Source organism: Rattus norvegicus, chromosome 3 (genome assembly GCF_021556685.1).
Source record: "Rattus norvegicus strain SHRSP/BbbUtx chromosome 3, alternate assembly SHRSP_T2T, whole genome shotgun sequence".
NCBI lineage: Eukaryota > Metazoa > Chordata > Mammalia > Rodentia > Muridae > Rattus > Rattus norvegicus.
Window position 1 is genome coordinate 108,832,499 of NC_141536.1, and position 5,000 is coordinate 108,837,498.

Genomic DNA, 5,000 nt, shown 5'->3' on the forward strand with positions numbered 1-5,000 from the left:
GTTCACTGAAGCTCCAAGCTTTTACCACTGACTTTCACTTTTCTTACTGTTTTTTTCCCTTGGAAGGCTGGGGGGAAAAAGGAAAGGCAAAGAGGAAGGGAGCAAAGAGAGGTAGGGAAGGGAGAAAGGACTTTGTGTGACTGGAAAAACAGGAGGGTTCCATTTTCTTTTTGTAGAACCACAGACTATCTCTTTAATATGAAAATAATGTGGTTGTCTACTGAGAGAACATACCAGAAAGCTAAGTCTTGCAATCACAAAGCAAACCTTGCTATTCTTTTAAATGACGATAAGAAATCCCCCGAAGCCAGACCCTCTTCCGTGTATCTGTAATCTCAACTACTCTAGAAGCTGGAGGACTGAGCTTAAGGCTAGCCTAGCTATAGACCAAAGCAAGATCCTGGAGGAATGCAGAAAGCCAAAAAGCCAAAAACCCCCCTCTTCAAATACTCATTGATGGAGCTAGGTCCATAATCTCAGAACTTGGGAGGCTGAGGCAACTTTGAATCCCACAGCAACTTTGGTAGCCAAATGAATTCAAGGCTAGACTCAGCTACATGAGACTCTGCCTCAAAAAAACAAAACAAAATAAAAAACAAAACCAAAACACAAAAACAAACAAACAAACAAACAACAACAACAACAACAAAAAATGTAGGCGGAGCTGTGTGGGTTTGGAGCACAATCATGGTCAAGATGGTGGTGCAGGGCACTGGGAAGACTGAGGCAGAAGACTCGCAGTGAGCTCCTGAAGTGATGGCTTAGGAGTTAGAAGATCTTGGGGCTCTTGCAAAGGGTCTGGGTTCAGTCCTAGCACTCAGTTCTAGAGTATCCGCCAAGTTCTTTTGACCTTTCTGGGTATGCACTATGTAAGTAAGCAAAATTCTAATGCACGTGAAACAAAATAAATATTTTTAAAAGATCTTAAAAGCAAAACCAAAAACCTAAAACAATGAAAGCTACAAAAACAAAAGCCAGGGTAAACCACACAACAAAAAGGACTCAGTGAATCCTGCCTGCAATGCGCTTGCTTGCTTGCGTTTTTTTTTTTTTTTTTTTTTTTTTTTTTTCTTTCTTCTTCTGACTTTAGTGGCTTCTTCACTTCAGTTACATCTTTTTTGTCAATAAGAGATGACAGTGGGGGGGCTTTCAAGTAGACTGCCGAGACAATTTCCTCTTCTAGTCTCCAATTCGGGTCTTAATGGGTTGGTTCGTTCTTCTTTTTACCACACTAAATTGTCCCTTACTCAAACTAGATGGGCGAGAGGGACAGGAGGTGGTGGGGGATTCGAGGAAGACAGGCCTCAAGATGGATGGAGATTCCCTCAGTGTGAGTACTCTTACCCACTTAGGCAAATCTGTCACCTATGTCGTATTCTCACATCATATTTTTGGGGGGAGTTGGAGGTGTCGGTATTTATGTAAGAAGAGGAGTACCTTCCCATGCGTGGATACATATGTATTTGCTACACTATGACTATCATGGCAAGATTGTGGCACTGGAAAATGGCAAGCATTGGTGGATGACACGAAGAAGGAGAAGGAACCTTTCGGTTAGACTTGGGCACATGCAGTCTGCAATTACAAACGAACGACGCGGTTTTTAAAAACAAAAGCGGAGGTGCGGGAAATCCTACAAGGTCACAGGGGCGCAGTTTCGATCGTGTTGAATGGCTTAGACAACGGCTTTTCAGAAGGAAGGGATTAGAAACTGTTCGATCTGAAGCGGTATTCAGAGTGTTAAAGAATTCTTAGATGCCGCGATCGTTAGAAAAGCCCGATTTTCAAAGGGAAAGAAAAAACAGTGGATTTTATTTTTAGCATGCCCCCAAAAACACAGGAACCCCTTGCCGTGCCATTGTTGCCACAATGCCGTGACTCGGATTCGAACCGAGGTTGCTGCGGCCACAACGCAGAGTACTAACCACTATACGATCACGGCGAGCTACCAGGGACCTGTAATATTCCTCTTCTGAATATTCTCTTCAATACTCATAGGCCTTCCTACTTCCTGCGTCACTAAATGACCCATCTGTTGGGCGGGACTCCAACCTAGCATAGCGTGTGATGCGCAGGCGCATTGCACTCTCGCAGCTAACTAGGCTTCACTTTGGTTCCTTAGTCTGGGGCAAAGTAGTCGCTTGCGAGAGGTGTTAGGGGTTGGCCGGAGACCTCCTGAGTACACGGGGACCCGAGGTGACTGTCTTGGGGAAGCCGGTTTCCGGTGCCTGGACCCTTGAAGTGGACTCTGTAGAGTTCTCGGGCCTGCAGGGGCGTTCCCCATTGCGTCTCCTGGCTGCAGATCCTCCGCCATCCCTAGCAGCGACCCATAGGGACCTTTGCGTAGAGTGCGGATGCCCTCTGTACTGAGTTAGCTGTATGGAGAGAACTCGAATGCCTGTCAGCTTCGGCTTTCCGCCCCCACAACCTCTCTCTCTAGCAGCCTCTCCCTCTCTTGGATGGCTAAATCCTCCCTCCAAGATACTCCCGCTCGGCTTTGCGCCCACTTCTGACCCCACTGGGTGGCTATTGAGACTCGGTCCGGTTTCCTTCTTGTCCCTCAGCGCTCCCGCCCACATGGCGTCTAGCCTGTGACAGCTTCCATAGAGGGGCAGTGATATTTCCTAAACCAAGAGTGTGCCGGTGGTTTCCGACAAGTGAATTCAAAGTGGCCAGTACCCTCTTCCGCAGAACCACCGGAGAAATCGCTAAACACCAACTAAATTTTTCCCCCATTTCACAGCCCAGACTGCAGGGCATCCTCCTTCTTTTCCTGCTCACGTGGCTTAGAGTGTCGTTTCCTGCCCCCAACGACGGGCGCCCATTCAACTCAACAGGTTCTAGAGGAACGCTAGTTGTCAGCCAAGTCAGGCCCTAGAGCTGTGGGAGCGGGCAGGTCTTAAAAATGACCCTGGGAGAACACTTAGAAGAGGAATCGCGACAGTGCCTTTTCATGACTGTGTTCAGCCTTTTGTACATTAAATTGCTGTTTGACAGATTCCCATTCTACTCATAAAAGCTCCCTCTGCGGAGCCTCTTCGTTCCATCACTTCGGCGTCTACTCCAGTGCTTTGATGGAAATCTGTGACGTCAAAGATATATAGGAGACTAAGAAAAACACCATATTTTTATGGAAACAGTCACATATGTTCGCTGCACTTTTCTGGCTGATGCAATTCCCTGTATTGGGATGCGAATACCATCCCCATAACAAACTGGAAGCCTCTGAGCTCCCGCAGTCTAATTTGGCCTACGCTGGTATAAACCCTGTTCACAATTGTCACTTGTTTGAGGTCCATTTTTCTGGAATGTTAGCTGTGTATTAAAATGGAATAGAGGAACAAAACATGTCCCTTGCCGTGCCATTGTTGCCACAATGCCGTGACTCGGATTCGAACCGAGGTTGCTGCGGCCACAACGCAGAGTACTAACCACTATACGATCACGGCGAGCTACCGGGAACCTAAGGTCAGGACTTCTTACTTGATCTCTTCTGTATTGGATGCCCCTCCCCTTTGACGTCACTGGGTTGATGGCATTTGTTTCCGCCTATCATCAACGGCGGGACTTACGAGTGTGCGCAGGCGCTTTGTTTTCCCTGGCTAGACCCGCGCGCAGGCGGAAAGCCCTACGCTCCGCAGCAGTGACAACAGCGGTAGACTGGGTCTCTTTTTTTCCCCTTTCATTTCTCTTCTTTCTTTCTTTCTTCTTTCTTTTTTTTTCTTTTTGAGTCGGGGTCTCATTCGGGCAGGCTGGCCTCTAACGTCCTGCGTTTTAGGTTCCCAGGCGCCACTACGTTGGGCTTGCCAGGCAGTTTCATGACCGTCTTTTTTGAGGTGCGTTCCCAAGCCAAGCGGAAACTCGAGAAGATTGGCCCATTGTTAAGGTCAGCTCGGGGCCCTTGAAATACAGTCCAGGGATGTCAGGAAATTGATCGTGCCTGTCTCAAGGGCCACACTGGCTACGCACTGCACTGTGGCGTTCCGGTAGCTCGCCGTGATCGTATAGTGGTTAGTACTCTGCGTTGTGGCCGCAGCAACCTCGGTTCGAATCCGAGTCACGGCATTGTGGCAACAATGGCACGGCAAGGGCGCCTTTTTAGTAGTGAAGCAATGGTGAGGTCGTTGTGATGCCATGTTAATTCTCCTACTTAATCACTGTTGCCCGTGATGAAGGCATTATAATGCGTGGTTAATTCTCAGAAACATCTTACTGTGTTGTCCACCACTGAAGGTACCATGTGTCAGGTTATGTACCTTTCTTTTGTTGGTATTTCTGCGAGGTACTTTTCGATTTTCCTAATTCAACGGTTAAATCATATTTTGGTCCTTTAAAAACCTCACATGATTTAAGATTTCATCACAGATGGCGTAGGAATTATAGAAACAATGCGAAAACTAGGGGCTAGAGTCGGGTAGGTAGGAAAACAAACCAAATTATTTTTGGTTCAGATCATATGACAAATGAAGGATATTACTCTATGGAAGGGACTGGTTCTTGTGATTGCTGTGGTATGCTAAGATAGTCAGTCTCCTGGGTGCTGGTGATTTCTTGGAGTCCCCAGTCTACGACAGATTAGAGCAAATTACCACGTTGTTTTGTGTGTTTTTAAACAACCCCAAGTTCCACAAAGGGGGGGTCTGTTATTTGGTATCAGGCCAGATGGAAGTGAATTTTTTGACCTGGCTCTTGAGCATCTGATGGAAGGAACCCAGAGTGGTCCAGGAGAGTACCCAGAGAAGGAGGAGTTTCTCCAGCTCCTCCCAGGGGCACTGGGGTGGCAAAGCAAGTCAGGAAACTTTCCTGGGAAAATGGTCTTTGTAATGTGGTTGGATCCTTTCACCCACAATCCATCAGGAACTACTTACTGAAGAGGGTAGAAAATTAAGACTTCATTGCAGCCCCCCCCCAACCCCTCAAACAAACAAAAGAAGACAAAAGCCACCCTTGCATGCTGTAATTTCCCTGGGTCTCCCAGCACTTTACAAGATTTGGTGAGT

General features: G+C 47.1%; 1 protein-coding gene and 3 non-coding genes across 9 annotated transcripts in view; 2 read left to right on the plus strand and 2 right to left on the minus strand.

Annotated features, from left to right (window-relative positions):
* Positions 1-1,870: 1,870 nt before the first annotated feature.
* On the minus strand, positions 1,871-1,942 carry Trnah-gug7 (transfer RNA histidine (anticodon GUG) 7). The gene has a single exon. It is a non-coding gene; the product is annotated as a tRNA-His (tRNA).
* A 1,435-nt stretch (positions 1,943-3,377) lies between these two features.
* Positions 3,378-3,449, minus strand: Trnah-gug8 (transfer RNA histidine (anticodon GUG) 8). Its single transcript has one exon. It is a non-coding gene; the product is annotated as a tRNA-His (tRNA).
* A 137-nt stretch (positions 3,450-3,586) lies between these two features.
* Slc28a2 (solute carrier family 28 member 2) overlaps positions 3,587-5,000 on the plus strand; it is a 61,870-nt gene continuing 60,456 nt past the window's right edge. For 3 of the 6 annotated variants that reach the window (XM_087654137.1, XM_087654138.1, XM_087654139.1), the window contains exons 1-2: positions 3,587-3,655; positions 3,779-3,886. The gene's annotated coding sequence lies outside the window, so the exon portion shown is untranslated. Of the gene's footprint in view, positions 3,887-5,000 lie in introns of all 6 variants that reach the window. The other 3 variants (XM_087654143.1, XM_087654140.1, XM_087654141.1) reach the window with 2 other exon arrangements.
* Positions 3,994-4,065, plus strand: Trnah-gug9 (transfer RNA histidine (anticodon GUG) 9). Its single transcript has one exon. It is a non-coding gene; the product is annotated as a tRNA-His (tRNA).